The sequence below is a fragment of the Osmerus eperlanus genome, unplaced genomic scaffold (assembly GCF_963692335.1).
Source record: "Osmerus eperlanus unplaced genomic scaffold, fOsmEpe2.1 SCAFFOLD_158, whole genome shotgun sequence".
Taxonomy (NCBI): Eukaryota; Metazoa; Chordata; class Actinopteri; order Osmeriformes; family Osmeridae; genus Osmerus; species Osmerus eperlanus.
Genome location: NW_026911047.1, coordinates 776 through 28733, shown reverse-complemented (window position 1 = coordinate 28733; position 27958 = coordinate 776). Strand labels below are relative to the sequence as shown.

Genomic DNA, 27958 nt, shown 5'->3' with positions numbered 1-27958 from the left:
CTAAGCACAGTATGATGATATCTTTATCTTTTTTTTTTTTTTTTTTACAGTTGAAACTGTTTTATTAAACAGTCTTTCACAAAACCTTCTTTTTGAATTCTGTGTTGTTCTCACCTCGTCCATTCCAACTGATTTATATCTGTGTGTTTGTCTTCCTAGCCGTGACCAGGGAGATTAACATATTCTTTGGTTCTGTTAATGTTCCCTAAGGACATAGCAGAGCCCAAACCATTTCTATTACCACATAACCGTTGTAAACAAAACAACGGGCGGAATTTGGGATGTTTGAAAATCTCTGATCCCGCTACAACAATCAACTGTTTGTTTAGAGACGAGGGGGGAAATTGACAAGGTTGAACAGTTCAGCATGTCGGCAGTAGTTGGCTCGGGGATAATTTGAAACGCTCTGGATGTAGAAAAAACACACAAAAACAAGTAAATAAGGAAGGCACAAGGGCTTGTAGTGCTTGGCGAGATTCCCTCTCTCTCTCTCCTCTTCTGAGGCCTTCCACCAGGGCTCGTGTTTGTTTGAGTGTTTATCCATGCTGGCTAAACACGGAAATCAGATACACTTATTTCTCCTGACCGTGCTTTGTGAAGGAGGCCGCTGAACTGTGTTATTTACTAGTCAAGCATGCCTCCACCACACTAACATTACAGGCTTAGGAGGACAAACAAGATGGCGGACACCTGGCGTGCTACTGCTGCTGCTTGGAAACCACCAGTGTTTACTCTGCACACAGCCTGCGGTAAAGCTGGTGGTCCATGGGACCTGGGGAATTGTGGGATTGTTTCTGGGTGAATTCCCTCCACACAGTCAGGTCGGGTATCTGGCTAACTGCAACGAAGGCATTTGCCCTTTGTGTCAGCAAGTCAGGATATCGAATTCGGAGCTGGATATGATGCAAGCCTGTTTGAATCCATCCTCAGGGTGAGCGCTGTGTCTCTGCCCTTTGGGTAAAGACCTAGTCTAGGCCTCACAAAAATAAACACACACACAACCACTGATTGCAGCTCATTGAAAGTAGGTCCTCTATTATGCAAAACCTCAAAGCAGTGCCTGGCTGATTATGGATTGCAGTCCCTGAATCCACGCTGGCAGGGTTACAAAGAGAGGCATGGCCGCTGCTAGTGGCCAGGCAAGGCTTGCTTTACCGCTTGAGCTGACCAATTAAGATAAAATACAATATCCAAATTGTGTGCATGGGAGCTAGTGTGTGTACAGTTTGAGCCAGTATAAATCAATATGAATGCAGAATCTAGCCTTCTGGATGTAATTTTTCAGAGAGGAGAGGAGGGGGAGAGAAGGGATTCAGAGGAGAGAGGGGAGATGAGGGGGACAGAGAGAGGAGAGAGGGAGAGAGAGGAGAGAAGGGATTCAGAGAGGAGAGAGGGGAGAGGAGGGGGAGATAAAGAGGAGAGGAGAGAGGGATAGGGTGGGGGTGAGGGGTAAGACTGACCTTCAGAAATACATGTCACACACACATACACACACAATATCCCCCCTAAGAACACGTTATCATTATTCACTTACAAGCACTGCTAAGGGATGTGCACAGAGAACGTGGTCCCAATGTTAAGGGGAGTCAGGTTGCTGAGCGGTTAGGGAATCGGGCTAGTAATCTGAAGGTTGCCAGTTTGATTCCCGGCCGTGCCAAATAATGTTGTGTCCTTGGGCAAGGCACTTCACCCTACTTGCCTCAGGGGGAATGTCCCTGCACTTACTGTAAGTCGCTCTGGATAAGAGCGTCTGCTAAATGACTAAATGTAAATGTAAATACAGCCAGGAGACTTAGGCTGCCTGCCAAGGACACAGACAGACAATGGCTTTCTGCTAAATGTTTAGAACAAGCCTACAGAACAGTATAGATGGGAATCAGAGCTCTGAATCCATTTCGGGATCAAACAATGAAAGGTTTTAGTACGAAAAATATATAAGGAAGAGTGGCGCTTAGGAAGAGTGGCGCTTAGGAAGAGTGGCGCTTCATCGTCGACGCCTGAGAGGAGTTGGGTTCACCTTTTTGCTTGAGCGATTCTTCACACATCTGACATTTCAGAAGCTTTGATATTCCCTGTCAATGGGATTGACATTCTAAATCTTTCCGGTGGTTTCCGTTTGTGATATGGCGTACTTTAAAAAAGATCACAGCGTATCAGCATAACTCATTTCAGCTGAACTGTCACCGTGCAGGGCAGATTAGCCGGCTTTGATTTCATCTGCGGGGACGGCTTTTTACTACTTTTTCCTTTTATTTTTCGCTTTCTTTCTCTTCTTTCCACTTGATCAGAAATCAGCTGCCTGATCTCACATGATGTGGCAACTGCAGGGAGGTCCTTCTGTGTGTGTGTTAGTGTGTGTGTGTGTGTGTGTGTTTGTGGATGTGGGTGTGGGTGTGTGTGTGTGTCCAAGCGTCATCTGATAAGCTGAAACAGTTGCCCTTATCAGATCTTCCAATCAGAGAACAAATCAAATCTAGTGAGATTGTTGATTGTTCAGTCAGACAGTTTCCTGTCAACCACTAAGATGATTGAGGGTTTGGACCGAGAAGAGCCAAGACCAGAGAACACAACTCCACTGGCTGCTTAAACGTGGAACATATTGATCTTACGCCCTCGCTTCAGTAAGGGAGCCTCGTTTGTGGCTAACCCTTTTTGGCTAATCTGAGATCCACATCCTGTTGCCTTTTAGAGAAGACAATGAACTCCCACATACTAAGTCTACAGTGAAATGTATCCTTGCTTTGACGTAATTTGACACTTCAGTGCCTTTTCCGCCCCTCACTAACAGACCAGTTCTTCTTCTCTAAACAGCTACAAGGCTGCTTCGCTGCGTTCTTCTTCTCTAAACAGCTGCAAGGCTGCATCGCTGCGTTCTTCTTCTCCCATTATCTCCTTTTCTCCTCCTCCTCCTCCCCTTTAGTCACATGCACGTTAAAAGTGTCGATCAAGAAACACCTTTGATCTGTTTTACTGGGTATAGCTCAGTAGTTACAGCATTTGACTGCAGATCAAAAGGTTGCAGGTTCAAATATCCCCCTTGTAAGTCGCTTTGGATAAAAGTGTCAGGTAAAGCAGTGTTATATTTTGTGTAGGTCCCATATAGTGTACTGTAAGGCTAACCCAGAGGCTAGTGCCTGGAAAGGTTACTAACCGCTCGAAGATAGTTTAGTGAAATATATTTTTGACACTAGGCTACTGGAATGTCTCATGCTGTAAGTAATCGACAATCCTTTTGTACTTGAGGCAGGTTGTCTTATTGACTTGTCGTATCCACGGTAACAACACACAGTAGCGTTGATCTCAAGTGCATAGTTCTCGACTGAGTCATGTTCACCACAATGTTGGCCGGCTCTGCAACAAGAACAACATTCTTTTGGCAGTTGAATTTGCATGTGATACCTGCTTTAACTTGTTGGCTCTGTAGGATAATGAGCAGGTGGTGGAATTTCAACTTCAATTGAACTTTCATCAAACACAGAATCAATGACAAGTAAAACATTTAGTATCTGTGTGTGTGTGGAGAAAGAATTTGTAACTGTGAATTAAAATGCCATTGGAAAGGTATCTTTTCCAATCATTATGGTTCAGTGTTAAATGGTCAGAGGCAATGTCTATGTGTGGATACAGAGAGAGAAAAGCATGTGTTTCCAAGCTGGAGAGGGTGACCTGAATTCGTCAAACTCTCCTTCCTTTGCAGTCTTGGAAAATCCCAAAACCAAACTTCTACCAAAAGACATAGCTCTGACAGCTTCACTTTGTGATGAACTGAATGTATTGCATGTGTGTGTGTGTGTGTGTTTATTGTACCTGGGCCTTTGTGCATCTGAGTGTGTGTATCTGAGTGTGTGTGTGTTCACGTTTCTCCCCCATCTGAGGTCACCAGCATTGTTTCAGAGAACTATTAATCCTGCGTTTTTACCGTGAGCTTGCCTACCTAAAGCTCTCGGTAAGCCGCGAGGCGTTTGGCTGTGGGGCAGAGGAGAGCAGCCAGGGAGCAGAGAATGGGGATGAGAAGAGCCTGCCGGTACGTATAATTCATTCCTTGGGGGTCGTCCCTCGTGCCTGCACATTACCGCGGGCCATCCTGCAGTCAAGCACCCGCTGACGAGCCACACGAGAGAGAGCCCGCGCCCGCCAAGTCAAAAAAAAAAAGAAAAAAAAGTTATCTCCCGCTCTCCTCCCGAACGTGACACATTTCTGCTCGCGCCTCGCGTCCTCTACGTAATCCATCACGGGGAAACCGTCCGTGCCTCACACTCCCTTCATTTTACTTCTCTCCCCTCCTTTTTGTCTCGGTAAGCACCGCATCCCGGCCCCCGTAAGAGGGAAAGCGGTCCTGGTTGGTGGCAGCAGCAGCGCAGAGCTGCCGCTCTCAACGCTATAAATACCTCCACGCCTGGGCACGTCTCTGCTCCCCTTCTCACTTGGGTTCTCTTGGCTGTACCGCTGCAGTCTAAGTCGGTTTGGAAGCTTGCACTAGTGGGGAAAAAAAAAAAAAGACACACACAGACACACACACACACACATTGCGACCCATATTTTGAATCTGCCTCAATTGGCTCTCTTTCTCCCTTAGGCTGTGTGCTTTTCAATCACGCCCTCAATCAATGCAAGTTTTGACACCCCGATAAAACAAGGCCGCCCAGCGCGGCGCCTTCCCTTCCCTCAGAAGAACAAGTTCACAAGTTTTAAGTGAGGCTAATATATTACCCCCTGTGACAGCGGGAGGGGAAGGGGCTTGAAAGGTAAGGTTTTTGTTTTATGTAAACGAATATATTGAGTGTCAGACTTGTGAAGGGTGTGTGCTCTGTGAAAACACAACGCAGAAAGGTGTCGATGATGTCACAGCCTGTGTTGAACGTTCGGCTGAAGGAGAGGTCGCGGCTTGTGGAAGGCGGCTGACCGACCAACTGCCGATTAGACGGCTGTCCATGTGTGTCTCACGTCTAACACGTGTTCAGACATGAAGAAGAACGGGTGCGAAAAGAACTCAGAACCTCTCAATATTTTTGAATAAAAAACACATATTCATCACAACCGTAGATGTGAAGAGACAGAATTGATAAAAGCTTTCTAAAACAGAAATACTTTTATCCAGTGAAAATATAATGATTTATAGTGGAGGGAACTCATGTGCCAGACTGCAAAAAATACAATATCCTCTGCTGCTGATGGAATCCATTTATCCAGTCGTACCACAAAAAAGAGAAAACATGCAGAAAAAGCCCACTTCACTAATATCCCACCAGATTCAAAACAGCCACATTCAGCCAGAGACCCAGGCCTACCTTGTGTGTTATGCGTGTCATTTCATGCCAATGTGTTGAAAATTGAATTTCTAACAGCCATTTCAGCTACTTTCATGGTAGGGTCCACAATGCTATCTCTGCTATCTGGTTTTTCCATCCTGCTGCTTGATCTCAGCTGTGACACGAAGACTGACAAAACCAATCAGGCACAGTGCTGCTCCCCCACAACCGCTTTGATCCACTTCCTGGCAGAGCCATCGCAGCACCATGCCGATTGGACAGGTCACTGGCAGCCTGACATCCCATTGGCTAGCATGTGTGCCCCGACAGGAAGTAGTCTGGAGATGATGTGTCACTTCACAGACACGCTGAATTAGTGGGCTTGTCTACGTGTGGGAATGAAAGTAGGGTTTTTTTTGTGTGATAAAGGCGGTTTGATGATCCGCTATCTTAAAGTCTAGTCCTTGTTTTAGGAGATTAACACGGCCTCAAGGCATCTACAACTCTTCATCTAATTCTGACCTCTATCTAACATTGCCCTCTAACTTCTCTCCTCCCATCTACAACACTCTCAATCTGCAGTTCGGACTCATCAAGATCATTACCGCGTGCTGTCCACTTGCAGATCCATCCTCCTCCTCCACCTCCCCCAGAGTCCACAGTGATTATAATCAGATATGCAAGGCGCTCTGGCCACGGGCCACCCTCGTAACCTCTTCCCATAACCTCCAAACGACGGCCTTAAACCAGACCGTAAACGCCGCAATATCGTGGCTCTATATTACACTCCCGAAGCCAAACTAATTACACACACATACACATAAACACATAAAGACACACCACACACCGGTCAGTGGTTCTGGGCCAGAAAGGAGAGTACATAAATAAAGATGGTTGTCCGGCTGGAACCTGTAATTACACGGTGGAATGTGATGGGGCTGTAGCGGGCTGGGAGGGGTGTGTGTGTGTGTGTGGGGTTGTGGGGTGGCAGGAGAGATCCCATGGTCTGGAGGGCATGGGGATGGGCTCTCCCTCAGGGCGGGGCTGTGGAGGCGTTCACTTTCAGGACGTCTCTGAAGGGAGGGGGTCACATCTCACAACAGAGGCAGGAGGAGAGAGGGCTGGGAGGTCGTTTTGGATATCTGTTTGGATGCTTGTTCTTTTTTTCTGCTATTTTCTTTCTTTCTCTCGCTGTCTCTCTCTCGCTTGCTCTCTCTCTCTCTCACTCACACACACACACACACACACACACACAGACCGACACACACACACTTCTCAGCAATCCAATCAGGATTCCCACCATGTTATATTATTTTATAATTTTAGCATTTCCTTTCACCACAAGTTTCATCTGTATAAAAACATATTGAACCCCGGGCAATACATTAAGAAAGTTTAAAGAAACCCTCTAAAAGAGTCTTGGGAGGGAACAATAAAAAGACAGAACCACTGGCAGAGCGTGCCTTGTTCAGAGACTATCAAGGCTGCAAAAGTTAGTTGGGGGGGTAATCAAAGTAAAAGTCTATAAAAAACAAGAGATGGCAGGCGAGGAGGGGACAGTATGGAAGGAGTGTGGAAAGAAGGCAAGTCAGACATGTACACGTTCATAAATCATAGGGGGGATGGAGGGATGGAGTTGGTGGGGGGGAGGGCGGTCTCCCTCTTCTCTTTTATTACTTTAATTGAAGCCGTTTAATAATTCGCAAACTATTTTGCCCAAAGCGTGTGGGGGCCATAAATCCTACACCCAGTACACATACTCAAGCTACACTTATCATTCCTCCATGCCACTTCATCTTTCATCCTCTCATCTGTCACCTCTCTCTCTCTGCCTGTCTCTGTCTGACTCCCCCCTCTGTTATCCCTCGAACCCCTCTTAAATCTATCTCTCCTTTTTCTTCTTCCTTTTCTTGGCTGCCTGCTCCCTCTCTTCTCCTCTAATTATCAGTCTAGTCAATCTCTCTCTCCTTTGTCTGCTTTCGCCTCCCTCTCTTTCGATCTTTCATCGAAAGAGACAGATCTGTCTCAGAAAGATCTGTCTTTTAGACTGTTGTAAAAGTCTTACAGGTAAAACTAGAGAAGTATGGAGAAAGTATGTGATGGTGAAGTGGGTCGATAGTTTGAATAGAACACGACATAGTAAAGGAATTACAGTAAGAAGATGGAGAGAGAAAGGGAAAAGAGAAGGTCTTACATCTAATCTTACGAGAGACTGCAAGAGCTATACAAGCATGCCTACAGTAAATATCATATCAGATAATGCCGGTGTGTGTGGTTTACTCACAGACCCCTCCACCCCATGTGTGCTAACTGTATGCATTAGGTGTCCAGATGGCCATCTTGTTCTTGTTAATGGCATGTGACGTGTCCTCTCTCTGTTTAATTTCAACACATACAGACACATGCACATGTGCACACAATCAAAGATATACCGTAGCTCACACACACACAGACACACACACCTCAAACACACACGCAAACACACACACAGACACACACACCTCAAACACACACGCAAACACACCTCAAACGCACACAAAAACATACACCTCAAAACAACACCCACCTATCGAGTACCAGTGTTCACACCCCCCAGGCGCCACAACCCCCAGGGGCCACAACCCCCAGGCGCCACATTGACCAGGCGCCACATCCCCCAGGGGCCACATCCCCCAGGGGCCACAAGCCCCAGGGGCCACATCCCCCAGGGGCCACAACCCCCAGGGGCCACAAGCCCCAGGGGCCACAACCCCCAGGGGCCACACAAGCCCCAGCACTGTCTCAACAGCTTTCTCTCATACAGACAAGGATGAATACATGCACATGATGTTAGATGACATCTGTACACCCCTTGAGTGCGGGCCTGCCTAATGGGCACTTAGGACCTGGGGAGTGGAACAACCTGGGGTGTGGAGCAACCTGGGGAGATCTAGCAGAACAGGGGCGTGGGTGTTTTTGTGTGTAGGTGTGTTTGTGTGTAGGTGTGTCTGTGTGTGTGTGCAGGTGTCAGTGTGGGTGTATGTAGATGTGTGTACGTTCATGTGTGTGTTTTGTGTGTAGGTGTGTGCATGTGTCTGTGTAGGGGTAGGTGTGTGTGTTGGTGTGTGTAGGTGTGTAGGTGTGTGCATGTGTCTGTGTAGGGGTAGGTGTGTGTGTTGGTGTGTGTAGGTGTGTAGGTGTGTTGTACTGTGTAGCAGGAGTGTGGGGTAGGTGTGTGTGTTGGTGTGTGTAGGTGTGTAGGTGTGTGCATGTGTCTGTGTAGGGGTAGGTGTGTGTGTGTTGGTGTGTGTATGTGTGTAGGTGTGTTGTACTGTGTAGCAGGAGTGTGGGGTAGGTGTGTGTGTAGGTGTGTAGGTGTGTTGTACTGTGTAGCAGGAGTGTGGGGTAGGTGTGTGTGTAGGTGTGTGTAGGTGTGTTGTACTGTGCTGCAGGAGTGTGGGGTAGGTCATTAGTACTGTGCCATACCATGTCTCACATCAAAGCTGCGTAGATGTACTCGCCTGGCACCAAACACATCCTTATCTCTTTGACACATGCCATTAGCAGTCGCTGCTAAACAAGCGCTCCTCTCTCTCTCTCTCTCTCTCTCTCTCTCTCTCTCTCTCTCTCTCTCTCTCTCTCTCTCTCTCTCTCTCTCGGTCATCTTTCTCTCTTCTCCTCCCTCCCTCCCTCCCTCTCTCCCTCTCCCTCCGTTTCTCTCTTGCCCTCTTCTCCTCTTCTGTGTAAGGGCCCCTCTACCTTATTCATATGTTTTACTCAGCCGAGAAAGCGTGGAAAGATTCTCCTCAGCGTGGCTCGGCTAACAAGATCCACATTGTCTTTAATGAACCAGTCCTTCATCGCTAACGCTTAGCAGACACGTCCTCCAGGCAACCTGGGGAGAAGTCAGTTCAACAGCATCACAGACCTTTTTTGGTTTTGAAGAACCTGCTATTTTAAGAAAATGTTTACAATTTATTCATGACAGTGTCAGCAGTTTTGGCTCAAAATAAAATAGTTGGAAAAAAAAAGAAGTATGATAGTATGGAAGCAAATCAGTAAAATCATGTTTTGAATTTTAAAAGGCATTGAATACTTCATATTGAAATGTAAACACCACCGAATTTGTTGGTTTTGAATTCACCTCTTTAATATAGAATGTGAATCCGGTCAAAATCCTCAAATTATTTGAGCTAGAAATATTTTAGGTGAAAATGTCATTCAAAAACATATCCAAAAATATGTATTTTCCGTTGAATTAAATTCATATTTCAATTTTAAAGAGGTGAATTCAAAACCAACTATTTGGTGGCATTTCAATATCACGTATTCAATGCCTTTTAAAATTCAAAACATGTCACTGATTTGCTTCCATACGATAATATGTGTTGGGAGATCAAGCAAGTTGTGTGTCTTTAAGAACACTCAACACCACATTTTGGGCATAATTGATACCGAAGTCAATACATTAAATCCGTACAGGCGAATAGTAGAATATCTTAGAGAATGTGTCGCCTTGGGGCGATGTACTCCTTAGAAACCGTTCATCACAGAGTTGAGCTCAGTTCAGATTGCATCCCCATGTTCTGGCCTTCAGCAAGGTCCTCAGCCATCGATCCTGTCTCCTGCTGGTTTACAGCCCTGCCAGAGGAACCTGCAGCCTGGCCAGCCTGCAGACCAGGGCTGCAGCAGCCCAACCAGAAAGCCACCGCAAATACCAAAAAACACGTCTCAGAAGTCTGGAATTTGCCAGTTCGGTAGCTTTTATCAGCCTTATCGAGAAAACGATGAGGTCACAACGATATATTGTGAAAAGATGACATTCCTGGATCCCAGAGCAACAGTGTTGACTCCTCCAGGTTCTGTGTGATACGGGCGGTGCTGTTGTCGTCTCCCACAGCCTCTGTGTGTAAACACAACCTTTAGCCCACACACTGACCTCAGCCCTGCTGCCACCTCCCCGCTCGGCCAGAATAAGACGCTAAAAATAGAGCCTGCGTCTAACTCGTTTAAAAACGAGAGGAAACGGACCACACCTATCCTCTCTCTGCTCTCTGTCCTCCTCTCAGAAACTTGCTCTGAACTGACACACTGAAAAAGAAAGAGAGAAAGAAAGAGAGAAAGAAAGAGAAAGAAATGATCAAACAGAAGATGGGGGGGAAATGAAAAAGAAAGACAGAAAGAAGGAAAGGAAGAGGGAAAGAAACAACCAAACAAAGAAAGTGCACGAGAAAAAAACTCTGAAACACCACACAGTTGAATCAGTCCATAAAGCTACAGGGGTGTCGCCCACTTCTCCCAGAGAGCTTCGATTGCACTGAGGTAAAAGCCCCACGCAGCACTCAGCTTAATGTATGATGTGTGTACAGAGGCCTCACTGGCACCAAAAAGTGTTGAGGAAAGATAAATAAGTCACTCTCCTTTTACATGCAGGTACTGTGGCCTGGTACATTACTGACACGTCTCCCTCCATCTATCGCTCCAACACCTTGGAGTAAGTACGGAATCGCATCATCGTTATTCTTTCAAGTGGGCACATAGACAAGAATCGAAGGGAGAGCAGGTGAGCCCCTTTAGTATTAATCTCCTGAAAGGTGAGGTAAAATGGTTCTCTTTTCTTTTCATACCTTTTTCTTTTGAGCCAAAGTAATGTTCCATTAGGGTTGTCTGTTTCATGTGCTGAACCGCCCCACTCTTTTACCTTTGTGTCTCTCTCTCTTCCTCTCTCTCCTTCTCTTTCCCTTCCTACTTTTGTCCCACTACCTATTCCCTCTCTCTCCCTCTCTCTCCCCCCTCTCTCTCTCTCTCTCTCTCTCCCTCCCTCTCTCTCTCTCAGAGCACTATCATTACGTCGCCCCCGATGTCGCCTGTAAGCTGGGCCCAGAGCGCCGTGTCAGTGGGGGGTAAAATAGGTGGCTTTCATACAGTGCACGCTGTAATCTGCCTGTCACACCGCCTCATTCATAGGCAGCCCCATTACGACCTGGCCGGCTCACCCACTCACAGGCTGAACGCATGGCCCAGGGACAGGAAACAGGCCCCCCACTCTCTTCTCTCTTCCACACCCTTTCCCACTCCCTCTCTCCCCACCCTCTCACTCACTCTCTCTACCACTCTCTCTCTCCCACTCTCTCTCTCCCTCTCTCCCCATCCTCTCACTTTCCCACTCACTCCCTCTCCCCACCCGCTCTCTCCCCCGCTCCCTCCCACTCTCTCACTCTCTCTCCCTCTCCCCACCCGCTCTCTCCCCCGCTCCCTCCCACTCTCTCTCTCCCTCTCTCCCCACCCTCTCACTTTCCCACTCACTCACTCTCTCTCTCTCTCTCTCTCTCTCTCTCTCTCTCTCTCTCTCTCTCTCTCTCTCTCTCTCTCCCCATCCTCTCTCTCTCTCTCCCTCCTGCGTGGTCACACCAGACTGAACACTAGTTTAAGCTGTATCAGATACTATACGTGTCTGTGTCGGGAGAATGTACAAAGAGAGTTCCAGAGAATAATTGAAAGTACAGTTTCAGGGGTTTTGAAGTGGAAAAGGCAAGGTGAACATGTGGGAGATAAAAGAAGAACAGAGAAGAGAGCGAGACAGGACATTGAGAGAACGAGCGAGATTGAGAGCAGAAAGAGAAGAGATCCAGAGAGGAGATATTGAGAGGAGAGCGGGAAGTAGACTGAGGGTGAGAAAGATGTAATGACAGACACCCTGTTCAGTTACCCTCATCTTGTAATCAATCTCAGCTTTTAAACGTTGTTCTGTGGCGTGTCCCCCTCTCTCCACCTCCCTGAGGCTGTCGATGGGAGAGGGTTCAGACAGTATGTGTCAACAGAGCCTTGAGCTCCAGGCAAGCCAGTGTTCCCCCTGTTGCTGATGTAGGAGGATGATAAGACTACACACCACCCATCCATCTGTCCCGTTCTGTATTTATGGATGTGGGTGTACTGTACCTTCCTGTCTGGGAAACCAAATGGAGGTCAGGGGAAGGCGTTTGTGCCTCGACAATATTGTTTTTTAGTTTTTTTTCGTTCTTCGTTGCAGGTTGTGTCCAACTCGAGCTGTCTCCCTGAGCAAATGTTTACATCTGGGGCGGAGGAGTGAGGAAGAGGAGGAGGAGGGGAAGTTGGAGGAGGAGGAAGAAGATTACAAGGGGGTGGAGGTGGAGCAGGGGAAGTTGGAGGAGGGGAGGAGAATGGGGGGAGGAGGGGGAGGGGGGGTTGGAGGGGAAGTTGGTGGAGGAAGAGGAGAATGGGGGATGGAGGTGGAGGAAGAGAGGAGGGAGTAGTTGTAGTTAGTTCTATGAATAATGCTTTACAAGTTTACACACACGCACAGGGGTCGAAGGTCACATGTACTGAACAATGGAATGTCCAGTCAGGTTTCAGTTTAAACATAATCTAATCTAGCCTCCTGTTTGTTTTGGGTACGGGTCAAGACAGAGCAAACAGAGAATTGTCAAGGGACGTAAAATACTGAGCAGTTCCATGTTTATCAAGTACGAGGAAATAAATATTGGGCTGAAATACAGTATAAATGAAAACACAAACAGTTCTGACATGAGCGACTGTCATGTTTGTTTACGTTGCTGGGGCATGGATTCGAGCCGGCCATGTGTGTGTGTGAAGCGAATCGGGTTTCACTTCTGATAAACATTGTGTTCAAACCAGCACAAGGGTAGCCTGGGGAGGTTGGACATGTGACCCGCCCCAGGGCATTGTGGGTAGGGAGGTTTCGCACGTGACCGTAGGAACGTGTAATTTTTAAACACACACACGCTGTCGCCTGACAGTGTGGGAGTGGCAATTTGGGAGTCAGCAGATTAGCCTCTCAGTCATTTCTGTCACAATGAACAAAGGAAGGAGGGAGGGATGATGGAAGGGAGGGATGGAAGAAGAGAGGTAGGGCCAGACAGCTAGACAGGGAGAGAGGGAAGGGGGAGACAGAGAGGGAGGGAGAGAGGGAGCGGTGAGAAAGGAGAACAGACACTCAAATCAAATCAAATGTATTTGTATAGCCCTTTTTACACGCAAGCATGTCACAGAGGGCTTCACATATGCCCATAGAACTGCCCCTCAACCAACCTAAACCCTCAAGGAAGACAAGGAAAAACTCCCAAAAAACTCTCAACAGGAGAAAAAAAAATGGAAGAAACCTTGGGAGGAGCAATTCAGAGGGATCCCCTCCTCCAGAGACGGTTGGTGGGAGAGAGGAGCAGAACACAGGCTAAACATAGTCATACAGTGTCGATGGGTTTTTAAAACACCAAAATCCATTATTCAACTTTATAGATGTAGGACAGGACCGGGAGACTCGCGACCAGGTCCAGCGTTGGCTGACCGACGACCAGGCAGGTGCTGACAACTCAAACCCCCCACACCACAAGGGATGTGTGTGGGGGGGGACAGAGAGAGGAGAGCAGGGATTAGAGAATGCCAGGAGCAGCTAACAGTTACAGTCATAATAGAATGAGATCCCCACCGGTCAAGTGTGGACTGGTGCAGCAATTTAACAGAGCAAAAAAGGGGAATTTGATGCAACCCCACACACCAAGACAGCGACAGCCCCCCTCATTTGGAACATGAAATCTGTTCCAGGGGAAGAGAACTCTAAAATAAGTTATACTGACAGGAAGATGCTTCTGAGCAGGGAGGACGGCTTGTAATGTTTTATTTAGAGGCTGGTTTACAATGTTTTATTGAAGCAAATGTCCTGGGCTTTTATTCTGAACTATTACAGTTATCTGCCAGGGGGTAGGTGTAAGAGCTCAGTAATAATAACACAGTAATGATTCTTCAGGGATCTTTCCAGCATGTTCAATACCCTAGGACATCCAGCACCATTAATAGGATCATATAGATGATGTTCAAGCTGTAGGGGGAGAGTGATACTGCAGGTTAAAGAAATGTAAAACATGGAAACTTTATAATCCTGGCAGTGACACATACAGATACTGTGTCTGTTCCTAATGACTGCAATAGAACTTCCCCCTCCTCCCCCCCTCCCTCTTCTCTCTTTCTCCATCTCCCTTCCTCCCATCTCCCCTCACCTTCAAAAAGTATGAGCACAAGAAGTGAGCCAATCACCGCTCGGACCTGGGGGGTATTCGTCGTAGCTCGCTAAGCAGTTTAGCGAGCTAATTTTCAGGCTAAGATAAAAAACGCCCCTCTTTTTGGTTCGTGGAAGCAACTTTCGATAAATCACCATAGTAACATATCAATTAGCACTAACCTGCTCCAGAGCAGGCTAACGTAAGTGTAGCTGGATAAGCTTGCCACACCCCCAGAAAATAACATGGCAGCTCCCTTTTTGAAGACCCAGTTGACCAAGGAGCTATAATTTAGTTCGATTAGCTTTCCATACCAATAGAGTTCTTCGCGATTGCCAAGATCCTTTATTTCACACGGATGAGTTCTTGTTTGAGCGATATCGATTCAGCCGACATGGACTCATTTATTTGCAAGACCTTCTCGGGCCGTACATTGCAAATATCACACGCCGCAGCAAGCGTTATGCTTTATTATGAGCTTATGCTGCTGTATGTGAATATGTAACGCTATATTTTACGAAATGTCTTGTCTTATCTGTTGTGCCTGTGCTTTTTATATGTTTCACTGTGGGAGATTGGGAAACGTCATATCGATTCCTTTTTATGTCTTGACATGTGAAGAAATTGACAATAAAGCTACTTGAAACTTTAACTGTGCTTCAGACTGCATATCCTTGAGGTTTTTTACGTCAGGTAGGCTATAGGCTACATTTTTATACAGTATAGGCGATGCAGAACACATTGGCAAAGCCGCAGCATGCGTTGCTGTAAGAAAAGTGTACTTGGCGCTTAACCAGCTGATGAATCAATTCATCATATTCCCTGGCCATGTCCCAGTCAATGACATCAAAGAGGGATTTACACATAGGCCTACATGCAGGCTTAAACATTGGGTCTCACACTAGGTGTGGGAAGCAGGCTGTTCTTTGTGTCTCTATCTCTTCATTTTCAGAAACAACCTTGAAACCGGGTGGAGACGGCACCCGAGCAGGTGGGACGCGTAGGCAAGAACAACTCCCTGATGCACGAGAGAACAAGCTCAACCCTTTTTTAATACTTGTGTGTTTCAATTGCACTGTATAAATATATGCTCGGGAGGGACAGATAGCCAGTTGGACTTCGTGAACCAGCCCAAACTATGTTGCGGGTAGGGAAACGTAGACAACCCCAGAGCTCTGTACTTGTTGATTTCCAACTGCTGCATTAAAGCTGATATTATCGGACCTCTGCGACTCCAGACCACTTTTTCTAGAACACAGATTTGTGTCATTGGATACCATCATTACATATTGGAATAGACACAAAGACGTTGAATCCTTCAACATATATAGTACATGATATAAGCGCAAGTAGCCTACATATATCCTCATAATTGTCTATGAATTCGTATCAATTAGATACTCTTTGGCCTTGTTTTTATTTAGCCTATACTTATTCTGAAAGAGTTGAGATCATTATTTTCGCTAGCAAGATCTCATTCGATTATTAATTTCCATTAAGCCTATACCAGCAGGCACAATTAAAGAAATGTGATCTGATTGATTGGGGTAATGAGGCACTTAAGATGAGCCTATACATTTCCCCAAAACTTTCGCATTTAGTTTATCGGCAATTTTTTCCCAAGCTGCTTGTTTTGCTCTGGCAGCGGTGGGTGTTTGACTTAGCCATGATAATATGCTTATTGTCTAGAGACTCATTATAATAGTTTGCTCGGATGGCGAGAATAGCCTATCACCGCCATCATACCGTTAGAAAATCACGGTTTTGGTGATCGACCTTTCCTGCCTTTTGAAGTAGGACGTGCACGTGCAATTTCCCTGATAAGTTTAGCCTGATTGAAATTAACCACATGATTTGGATGCGGATCAGCCGTTGACGAACCGATATTTGCTGTTCTCACTCATCTCGCTAATGTTAACGGGCTAAAGGGACAATTGATTAACTTAGCTTCAACCCTTACGACGAACGGGGCCCTGGCCTTCAGTCTGAATATCCACTGTTGTCAACACAATAACAGGTTTATATGGAGACACAAACGTACCATCTGGAGAAAAACAGACAGTATGTATGATGTTGGTGGGTCATGGAAGAGGTAATGGAAGAGGTCAGAAAACAGGGATGGAGTGAACAGTATTTGGTTATAATGACAGTTTATATTTACATTTAGTCATTTAGCAGACGCTCTTATCCAGAGCGACTTACAGTAAGTACAGGGACATTCCCCCGAGGCAAGTAGGGTGAAGTGCCTTGCCCAAGTAGGGTGAAGTGCCTTGCCCAAGGACACAACATCAGTTGGCATGACCGGGAATCAAACTAGCAACCTTCGGATTACTAGCCCGATTCCCTCACCGCTCAGCCACCTGACTATATGTGGGAAAGTGGGAAAATTTCACTTATTTTATCATTCTCTCTCTCTTTCCCTCCTTCTCTCTTGTTCTCCTCAAACAATGGCCAAGACGGCAAATAGGAGACCGGGGAAGAAGGGAAACAGCTCAAAACTGATGCTGGCCTTCAGTACAGGAATAGGACCTCTCTCCTCTCCTCCCTCCCCCCTTTACCTCTCTCCTCCTATCTTCCTCCCCCCTTTACCTCTCTCCTATATCTGCCTGCCCTCTGGTCTGATTGGTTCTTTGTCCGGTCTAGAAGGCTGCTTCACAATCACTCTTCACAAAGAAGATTACAGTTAATAACAACAGCCTGCACAGTTGCAAAGAAAATATGTGGTTTCATGAAAATATCATCGCAAATCTCTCAACCAATTTTGTGGAGTGTGTTGCGAGGTGGTACCACAAAGAACAGAACGATTCAAAGTGCAGTTGAAGGTTGAAGGACTCACACTTCACCTCCTAAAATACAGAACGTCTTCCTTTCCTCCCACACAGAGCCCCAGTTGACACAAAGCCACCTCCCTGATCGCCTCGAGCCCAAAGAGAAATCCCTTTCAAGTCCCATTTAATCCTCTGGTTGGCGGTATTGATCATCAATAATGTACCTGTGGGCCATTGAGCACACAGTGCAGAGCCTGAGTCCGGCATGTTTACAGTGTTAGCTAGCAGAGTGACCCCAGAGACCAGCTTAAGGAGTTCATCAATCTGGATGGCTTCGCCTGACTAGCTAGGAATAGAGAAGAGGGCCACCCAGCTCAACAAGGCCCAGATCACAGAGGGGCCTAGGAGTGGGGCTGTGCGAGGGACAAGTAATGGAATTGTGTGTGTGTGTGGGTGGAGGGCGTACACGGGTGGGGGGGGTTTGTGTGCATGATTGGGGGAGTACGAGTGTGTAAGAGGGCAGCTGACAACATACTAGTTTGGTATGTGTAGGAGAGATAAAGAGAGAGGGAAAGAGAGAGATAAAGAGAGAGGGAAAGAGAGATGGAAAGAGAGAGATAAAGAGAGAGGGAAAGAGAGAGATAAAGAGAGAGATAAAGAGAGAGGGAAAGAGAGAGATAAAGAGAGAGGGAAAGAGAGAGATAAAGAGAGAGGGAAAGAGAGAGATAAAGAGAGAGGGAAAGAGAGAGGGAAAGAGAGAGATAAAGAGAGAGGGAAAGAGAGAGGGAAAGAGAGAGGGAAAGAGAGAGGGAAAGAGAGAGGGAAAGAGAGAGGGAACGAGAGAGATAAAGAGAGAGGGAAAGAGAGAGATAAAGAGAGAGGGAAAGAGAGAGGGAAATAGAGATGGAAAGAGAGAGAGATGGAGGGAACAGGAGGCCACAGCAGAGAAGTATGACTCTGGTACCTATCCCAGAAGGCCTCAGTGTTTACCTCTGCCTGTCGTGATTCACCCCTCCACTCCCGAACCCATTATCAAGCAGCATCGCACGACAGCTCCCGAAAAAAACAAGGAACGATTTGCACAAACAAAAACCTCACACCTTCGCCCAGGCGTGCAGGGATAAACAAATAATAAATAAGGACGCAACTGAAGCACAAATAATTCATACAGGCGGTCGTGACGGAAGCGACATCACCCAACAATGTGGCCTTGATTTGATTTGTTGCTAATTGTAACTCCCTATTCCTCCCCCTCTCCCCTCCTTATCTTCTCTACCAATGTCTTGTTGGCTACCATAGTCTCAGCACAAGTACTGGTTGTTCTTGCGTGAATATAAAAGGTGTGACAAGATAAAATACAAACTTTCACATGAGGGTAAACAACAAGGTTCCATTATCAGTTATGGGACAACTTTTTGGAGCCGTATGGAAACTTTACAAGAGTGACAAAGTACCGCGACCGCCAACCCGAGGTCTGAGAGAGATAGAAACAGGCCTCAGACGTGCGTCTGTCTGCCTCGCTAAAACGCTTTTCTGTCACCGGCACGGCAGAATCGGGGGGGGGGGGGGGGGGGGACTGTGATTGGGAGCCGAGGAGGTCATTACGGCGGAACGTAATGACAGGGTAGAGTGGCGGAGAGACGCATCTCCTGACACAGGAGTCCTCCACTGCCGCTCCACGTATAGGGGAGGTTCTCCTTTTGTTTCGGTTTTAGCCTATGTTTTCGGGGTGCGCTTTGGCTAAACCTAGCACGCACGGTGAGCTGTTAGGGCTGGCTTCGTACGCTGAAGCCTGTCACCCGGACACGGACACATTAGCCGGAGTGACAAGTGGTTTCTACGACTGTGCGTCTGTCTCGCTATCTCTCCGTTTTTATGGAATTGAAATGTCACGGGAAGGCTGGGAGCAAGATTTTAGCGTGGAGACGGTTGTCACTTTCTCTGCAGTGATGTGGCCTGAAATAGACCTCTGTGAGGAACACTGTGGAGCTAGCACAGCCTCGTGACCCTGCTCGAGAAGCCCAAAGGTGTTATCGGACTGAACAGCCATCCTTCTTTCCCTGTCCGTCAGTGCATATTTACCAGGATGTATTCGCCAAGGCGTCCACAATATGGAGGACAAAATGGAACTCTACTCAATTGAAGACTAATAACTTTTTTTCAACTGACAGTGGGACAGTGACCAATGCTGAGAGACCTACGACGCCATACATGACATATTATTGAGGTTACATATTAAAGATGGTGCCCCCCCCCCACCACACACATCTTCTCATGCTAACACAACATCACACAGGGTGACTTTAATCCCCCCATCTCTTCTCACTGTGTTGGGATGAGAGAGGGAGCGTCGCATTAACAGCGAGTTTGAGTGACAATCCCCAAGCTGATCTGTGATGGGTGTTGTTACAGTTGGGTATTGAGATGATAGCTGCCTCTAATCCTAATATCAAATCCCAGTAGTCTACCCAGATGATTTAGCTCATACACACTCTTCCAACACCAGAGCAGTTAGTAGTGGGCTAGGCCCTAGTACAACGTACAGGGGGATTCATTGTATCCAAGCCAGGTGAACAAACACACACAACTCCTTATGATGACGACTAACACAAACACAACCTGCTCTGTCACACACCATCTTCCAACTCCAACCAACCAATCCCATACACCCGGACCAAGGAAAGGCATTCTAGCGTTGCATAACCAGGTGCTGTTGATATTCCCCTATCAGCCTCACAGACACAACACTCTGAGTCACACAATAACAAGCCCAGGTAGTCAGAATAAAAGAATAACGAGTCACTGTCGTTAATAATCTCGGTGACAGCCCGAGACGCTAGCTTTCCATGCTGGGCCAGCGCCTTGTCAAAGCACATTAGTGCGGCATTGTGCTACGGCACAATACGAGCCATTGTACTCGCCTCCGAGCCGTGACACAGGGGTTGTAAACATTCTGCTTGCCTTCTTCCTGACTGAGTACAGCACAGGTGTCAGGAGCTGTGTAGCACAGGAGAATTGGTGAATAGTTTGACTTCAATCGTCCTCTTATCACCCACGTCTTCTGAGGGAGCACGTCCACAAATCCAGACTTTGGAAGGAAAGAGAAGCTAAATGTTTACTGCTGCAGCAGTGCAGAAAATAATCATAAACAAAACGCTGGGGTGAGATAGGAGTTACAGAGGTGGCATTGTGTAGCAAGCAGAGAGAAAAAGAGAAAGAAAGAGAGAGAGTCTCAGCAAGGGGCATCCAGAGTTATTCACGGCGAGAATCATTATCGTCGTTATAAAAAAAACCCTGCGTGTGATTACGGCTCCAGACAGCACAAACCACCTGCACTTCAGGTGGAAATCAATGACACTCCAGGTATTGTGTACTCTTATAATCTCTTCAAAGAGCGAGGTGAGTGAGTACGAGGGGAGAGAAAGAATGAACTGAATTTATGAGGCAGCCACCTAGCATTTAACTTGTCATTTTTCTCTCTCTACCTCAAAACACTTTCAAAGTGACAAGAATTTGCTGGCGGCGGTTTTCGTGATTCTATGAAGGAAAAAAAAAACTCCTTTCGTAAATTACAGTTTCTTTCAAAGTCACTGAGTGCCTTGTAAGTACTATGATGTTTACTGTACTGATTCTGAGTGGTGAAATAGCATCTAATGCTCTCGGAGGTATGTCACCAGGCTATAAGGACCTGTCCTCAAAATGGATCCCTTTGAAATGCGCAGAAGGATTTTTTATTTTATTTTTACAAACATGTCAAACGTGTATCTATCTTGAAGTTGCTGTGATTGAGAGAACAATGCCCTCATTTGTTTCCACTGACAGCAATGCTGACCAGAGACCGTGTATCTAAGTTCCCACCATTTTGCTCTCTCTGAGCAGGAAGATAGAGGTGAACCGTGTCATAACACAACGTCACCAGGTCTGCCGCGATTACTTTTTAATGATCGTATAGAGGAGTATGTTTGTCTTTCTCATGGAAACACTGTCAATCACAGGGAGACAATGAGAGCGTAAACGATGTACCCAGCTCAGGTTTTATGGCAAAGACATTCTAAGGGTAACAATGCCGAACTGCTTTCATATTGCAAAACCTGTAGGAGTTTAAAGTGCTAGGTGGAATACCACCCGAGCCTCTTTTAATGAGATGCCAGATGTCGCATTTCCAGATGTTTAATTCCACAAAGTCTAGACCTCTGTCTGTGGCACAGTCATTACAACAAACAACTGTCTGCCAAGTCTCTTTCTCTCTCTTTCTGTCTCCTGATAGTACCCACCTCCAACGTTGACCTCTCCTACCCATCTCATCCGTCTACGTCTCTCTGTCTCTTTCCGTCTGTCACTCTCCCCTCCCTCTCTCTCCAGATGAAATGATATGATTCTGCACTCTACCCTGTCAAGGGTGATGTGCGAACCTGTCTCTCAACATTGGGTGACTGCTCCCTCCCTCCCTCCCCCCCTCCCTCCCCCCCTCCCTACCCCCCTCCCTACCCCCCTCCCTCCCTGGCACCGGGGTCTCTTCAGAGGCGGCTGCCAGTGGGCATTGTTCTACTCTGCCCAAAGAATAACTTTCTCATCCTGTGGCCCTCAGTACAGCTATTTTATAACCCTGTTTTCCCTTTCAGGTGAAATATTTTCACACCAGCAGTGAGCCCGGAGAGATAGATACTTACAGGGGAAAGGTGACAAGTGCTTCCGGCTTTTTCTCTCTCTCTCACACACACACACACACACACACGCTCACACACAAACACCATGGCTGCTACAGCGCTGCTGCTCTGGAGAAGATAACACATCCGCAGGAAAATAACGAATCATCCAATGAGATACTGGACAGTGTGTGTGTGTGTGTATTTGCGTGTATCTGTTTTTGGCTTTGGCTATGTTTCCAGGGCTCAAATCCAAACTCACTCCAAAATTCACTTCAGATGTACACACACACACACACCAACACACACCAACACACCCCATCACACTTATACACACACACACACACACACACGAACGTGTGAGAGGTGTGAATGAACTTTGTGTTCGTGACAAAATATGTGTATAAGCGTGGATTCACTTTTGGTTGGAGAAAGTGAGAATGTGGCTACTTTTGGCAGGTGTGAAGTAGGATGTGTGTTTGCCGGTGAGTCTCTCTAGCGTCATGCTTGGTGTCACGACGGGATTGTGACTAGCTGGAGAGCTCTGCTGTTTCTTTGAAGTTTACGGTCTAAGACAGGCAGCAGTCACTTCCACTCTATAGGAACACTGTCATCTGAACAACCACCAGAGGTGAAAACATCACCCTGTCACTGACCCTCCATCTCTCTCTCTCTTGCTCCTTCGCTCCCTCCCTCCATCTCTCACCCTCCCTTCCTACCTTCCTCCATCTCTCTCTCTCTCCCTTCCTCCCTCCTCACTCTCTCTCCATCTCTCTCCCTACCTCCCTCCCTCCTCACTCTCTCTCTCTCCATCTCTCCCTCCTCCGTCTCTTTCCATCTGTCTCTTCATTCTGTGTTTCAGGTCTCATCTCTGATCTTTGTGAAGTCTATGACAGATTTGAACTGTTGAAGGAAAGCAAAGCCAACAAGTTCTTAGAAACCAATCAAAAGAGGCTTCTCGTGGGTGTGTCGTGTTACTTTACAATGCATACCAGAAGCTTCACACACAAACGGTTTTCTCAGTTGTTTTTTGTGTGTTTGTATTTGTGGGTTCGTGTACGTGCCTCTCTATTTGTCCGTTCATCTGTTTCTACGTATTGTTATAAACCTACAGCAATGTACACCTGTCCCAATCCATGACTGTTAATAACCCTCTATTCATCATCTTCCCATTCACATACTAGTGACAGCCAAACACCGTCCATTCAGAAGGAAGCAGACAGAATGAAAAGCTCAACAGTCTGCTCTGGGTGTGTGCTACAAGTCCAAACGTCACCACAGAGAGAGGTGAACTCTTGAGCTGTCACACAGAGACAGGTGTCTCCAGGATCACCTGGTCGGGCCTCTAGCCCGGGTGTATCCATCAGGCCCCCAGACACCTGCAATCACAGCCCAGCTACAGCTTCATCCTGACCAGCCCAGATTACAGGGAGGACAAGGTTTTCACACACACAACTCAATTACAAGAAGGAGAGAAGGAAGAGGGCCTGACATCTAAATCACCGGCAAAGACTGCAGATTAATCATGTTTATTCCTCTACATGTCCTCGCATGCAGTCTCACACACACACACACATGTATACACACACGCACGCACACACATTAGGCAGTCCCCATTTCTTTTTTATTGGACTTTATTCAGCAAATTGCTTGAATTATTTAGCAATTAAATAAAATGAGATGATTTGGCCCTTTAGGTGGTTGTTCAGTGATTTAAAGCTAAGTCGTATTAACTTCTCAGAACTTAATACCACCCATCATTTAGCTTGAAAAAAACCCAAACAATTTCATTCATGTTTTTACATTACTGAAATTAATTAATGATAGATTTCGCAGTTTCGCATTAAATCACATTATCATCAACTAAATTGGTTTCTTTCTGTTTGGTTTTATTTGATTCAAAAAACTGAGTCACAGAGTCGAGGGAATTCTGGTACGAGAAGGCCCCACTTGCTTAGCCCTGATGCAAACGCAGTTTTTCTCAACCTGGTGATGAATTCAGTCAAGAAGCACCGAAGGAGACAAAACACAAGAGAAGCAGACATCAAGAGAAGCAGGTTCACCTCCAGACAGACACAACCAGACAGCCCCCGTCCTCCTACCTCACCTGTAGAGTCACAGGCGTGTGTGTCAGCCCGTGTCTGCCTCACATTGAAATGCCCCGGAGATACCCAAGTCTCACTGTCGAGATGAGGCCACGCAGCCCAGTCAAAACACACCCGTCACCGTCTAGACATCTCCGCGTTAGCCCGCTGTGACAGCGCGCCCGTTCAATCTAAATACCTGAGCGACCTGAGACAGGCCGACATTCTGACCTCTCACCCCGGTTTTCCATAAGTTGATGACGGGTTCGTGAGATGGGTGGTGACCCTTAGGCGTCGCGGCTGTGCATCCATTAAATAACTGCCGAAACAAAACGACACATTCAACTCGACACTTTTAGATGTACAACCACCGGAGTAGCAGGTCGAATCTTGAAGAAACGTTTCAAATGTGGCCCATATCCTGGAATCGTGCCTGTGTGTCTCAAGTTACCTGCCGTCAACTGAAAGTAGGTGAGGATCTATAGAGATTCAAACGAGTTAATGTGTTACAAACCTAGAGAGAAATCTATGAATAGCCTCCATGTACACATTGGAGGTACTGGTGCGTCTAATTAATTAACTAAATCCACATTTGTCCATGTCAAGGTCTGGGATTAATCATTGGCCGTGTGTGAGGTTAATGAGTAGCCGTATCTCTCAATAACTCATCAAATCAGACGGCCAAGAGCTTGTGTAATCTCCATCGCTGAACACAGTCACAGGCCCTGGGCCTGTCTCTGAAGTAGTGACCCATTAAAACATGATTGAAGGAGAGGTAGGAGGGGCAGAGGGACAGAGAGAAAGTGTGTGAGAGAGAGCAGTAATATGAGAAAACAGCCTTCAAGTTGTGAATTGGTTTTGCCTTCCATCTTCAATGCAAAGAACCTTCCCATTGATGTAATACATTTGGAGCAATACTTTGAAAAGTTGGATGGGTTTTTTAAAGAGTGCAGCTTCAATGTCATCAGTGAAATGTTTTTAATTCTGCCCCTCAACAGTTTGCTCAGTAAGCTGAGGAAAATCATTTGGTCTACATAATTTTGTCACTGACTGATGGTTGTCAGAATTGCACATCTATGTAAGCATTTAGTCAAAATTGTGGACACCGACAGGAAGTGAATGGTTTCAATCCCATAGACTCAACCATCTTCACTAACCGCTGAGTAAAAAATTTAATCACTACATTTCACAACTCCAGTACTAGAATAAACTGCAAGTCTACATCCTTCCACACTTTAACACAAAGAACAGGCAAAAAACCATCCTCAAGCCCCCCTCCCCAAACATCTTGACGTAACTAAAAAGAGAAGGAGAGAGAAGGATTGTTTTTCCTTTTTCGCTGAGACTAAACACTCGCAAGCCGACCTGTGGCATCGAGGGGGGAGGGGGGGGGGTGGGGGGGAGGGGGGGGGAGGGGGGGGGAGGGGGGGGGGGGAGGGGGAGGGGGTGCCTACTGGAGTTACTCACCCGACCCCAAGAACTTGACTTTAATCTCACAACACATTAACTCAACCTCAATAGGCGGCTTTTCCCTCTTGTGACTAGCTCCTTTGGTGTGTAGGCCCTGCCCCGCCCTGCAACACTCTCGAAACAGTGTTGGAGCCACATTCACACATTTATATATTTGTTCAACCTCAAACACCCTGGGCCAAGGAATGCCAACCACTTGCAGGTGTGTGTGCGGCGGAGAGAGAGAGCAAGTCATTGCACATATCCAGCCTTCATTATTTATCCTCTCTTTGTGTGGGAAGAGAGAAAAAAATCTTTATTGACTTCCACACACAGGCACAAGACTATAAAACTTTTCCAAACAAGCTTACAGTTTTTCGGAAGCTGATAAGGACGGGCTTTTTTATCTTTTGAATGAACTGACGTTTGTTTTGAATGAGTTTAGTGACAGACACTATCTAAAGAAGTGAGTGTATTAAGTTGTTGGTAAGGGTTAGGATCAGGGCTGTGGATTTGGCAACGTTTGTGTTTATAAGGATTCATTGTGTTTGCAAGTTTTCTGCTTGAAGTTTGTTCGAGATGTCGGTACTGCTGGTGTAGATGTGTAGACCATGTTTAGAAAAGGTTTAGACCAGGTTTAGACCAGGTTTAAGCCATGTTTTGGCAGAGCCTTACAGGAAAACAGGAGAAACTAAGCAGGTCAAGTGAAGCTACTCTTACATGGATTAAGAGAGACTTCTTGACACATGGACTTATAGACACGGTCACAATACAACACCCACAGACTCCACACAGCAACTAACACAACAGCGAAACCACAAGATGACTAATAAAGTGTAGGTGGACAGAGCTGCCTTTTGAGAGCACAGACACAGAATAATGAGTTACTGAAACCAGCGTTCACACGTCAATCAAGTCCATATGAATTGCAATATTGTTCCTCCGAATCTTTCATCATAAAGATGTTATTATTTCCAAAGACAAGACAACAGCCTGTATTGTTCTTTTTTCATCTCCGAGATTAAAGGACAGTTTAACTCAGACTGGGGTTAAATGACTGTTTTGTGTAATTAATAGAAAATGTATTTTCAATCAAGACGAGCAACACGTAACAGGCAAGAACAAAAGGTGGTTTTGTCTAATCTACGGAGGGAACGTCATGCATGGTAGATGGCCGTTGCTACGGGCTAACACAGCTGCACACAAACATCATCCAATGGTTAGACAGAAACGCTAGGTTCGGTGGCGTGACCAAGTTAGCGAGACCGACCTAGTTATAGCCGGCTAGTGTCTTGTGGCTGTTACAGTCACACCCGTCACACAGTCCTTGATACCTTGATATACTGTTGTAGCAAACTGTCCCAGAGATGTAGGGATCCCTGTGTGTGTGTGTGTGTGTGTGCGTGTGTCCAGCATTTCTGTTTGTAAACGCGGGTGTGCATTTGGATCAATTCAAGATACGATTGAAACACAACGGGTGAAAGGAAGATTTCGAAGACAAAGGAAACACAACTAGTCCTCTGTGTCTTACATCGTGATGTACCTGACAGCGTGTCAGACTGATCTTATTCAAGTTCACTCATCGTGAGATTCAGGCTGCTTCCTGAGTGAGTTCATCGGAAAGGTGGTAGGGAAAGATTGATGGACTCACCTGCGGCCTAACCTGAGCAAGAAGCAGGTTGTGCTGAGCCCTTATCTTGTCATATCAGCCCCAGCTTAATTACGTTGGGTTAAACAGAGCGTTATCGAATGATGTCAGCCGGGACTTTCCACACAGACACTCACATTCACGGTGAATGGAGAGGAAGAATGCGTTCACGTCGGCACAAGTCTTGATGTGAAGATGTATACGACCGCAAACGTTAAATGATTGTGTCTCGGTTGAGCTAATTGTGCACATGATTGAAACCATAAAAACTCGAGACAGCCTTTCTTCCACTCCCTTTTTTCACAGTTGGGAGGTCAATACGAGCTCGGCACAGCCAAGTAAACACCAACTCACAAATACTGATGCAGCAATTAAGAAGCTCGAACTGTGCAAGTCAATACAGGGTCAAGATGAGAACAGCTCACTGTAACATGGAAGTGTGTGTGCATGTGTGTGCGTGTGTGTGTGCAGCGGTAAGAAACCTTCTGTAGAAAAACTTGAAGTCTGAAGCTTCCAAGCTTATCGGAACAAAGAAAGATTTCAACCTTTAAACATTGACTGGAATAAAAAAAAAAAAAAAAAAAACTGACAATTCTTCCTGCTGAGATTACACCATGGTTATCTAAGATATCTCTGTCTATGTATTGTCCACAAGAACAGTTCAAAAGAATATATTATGTTTACTGCAATTATTTTAACTACCTGACAAGTAATATTTTGTAATGCAGGAGAACGTGTTGCCATTAGTATAAGTAGAAACTCAGAACAAAAAGGTTCTTCTGAGATGAAACTCGAGGTTTCATGTAAGATGTTGTGAAATGCAACATTTCTACAAAGAAAAGCTTTGTTTTGATTAGCTGTCTGTTTCCTGTCACGTTAGAGAGATGCAGAGAGGTGAACTCTGAAGAGACACAGCGTTGTGTAAGTGTATAAGTGTGTGTGGGTGTGAGCGTGCTTCTGTGTGTGTGAGCGTGTATGTGTGTGTGTTCCACATTAGAGATCTCTGCTCGCAAGGGTGTGATTGGTTGCAGTTATGATCCCCATATTGGAAACCCTTCATAACAGCATCTAACTACATTACCCAAGAATAATAATCATAG

At 46.2% G+C, this 27958-nt stretch overlaps 1 long non-coding RNA gene across 2 annotated transcripts; it reads right to left on the bottom strand.

The window, feature by feature from the left end:
* Positions 1-3478: 3478 nt before the first annotated feature.
* Positions 3479-27027, bottom strand: LOC134015504 (uncharacterized). 2 transcript variants are annotated; one of them, XR_009929130.1, is made up of 3 exons: positions 26545-27027; positions 4222-4476; positions 3479-4101 (listed from the first exon to the last, which is right to left on the bottom strand). It is a non-coding gene; the product is annotated as an uncharacterized LOC134015504 (long non-coding RNA). The 2 variants fall into 2 exon arrangements; XR_009929131.1 differs by having other exon boundaries at positions 3479-4476; positions 26545-26628; positions 26742-27027.
* Positions 27028-27958: the final 931 nt, after the last annotated feature.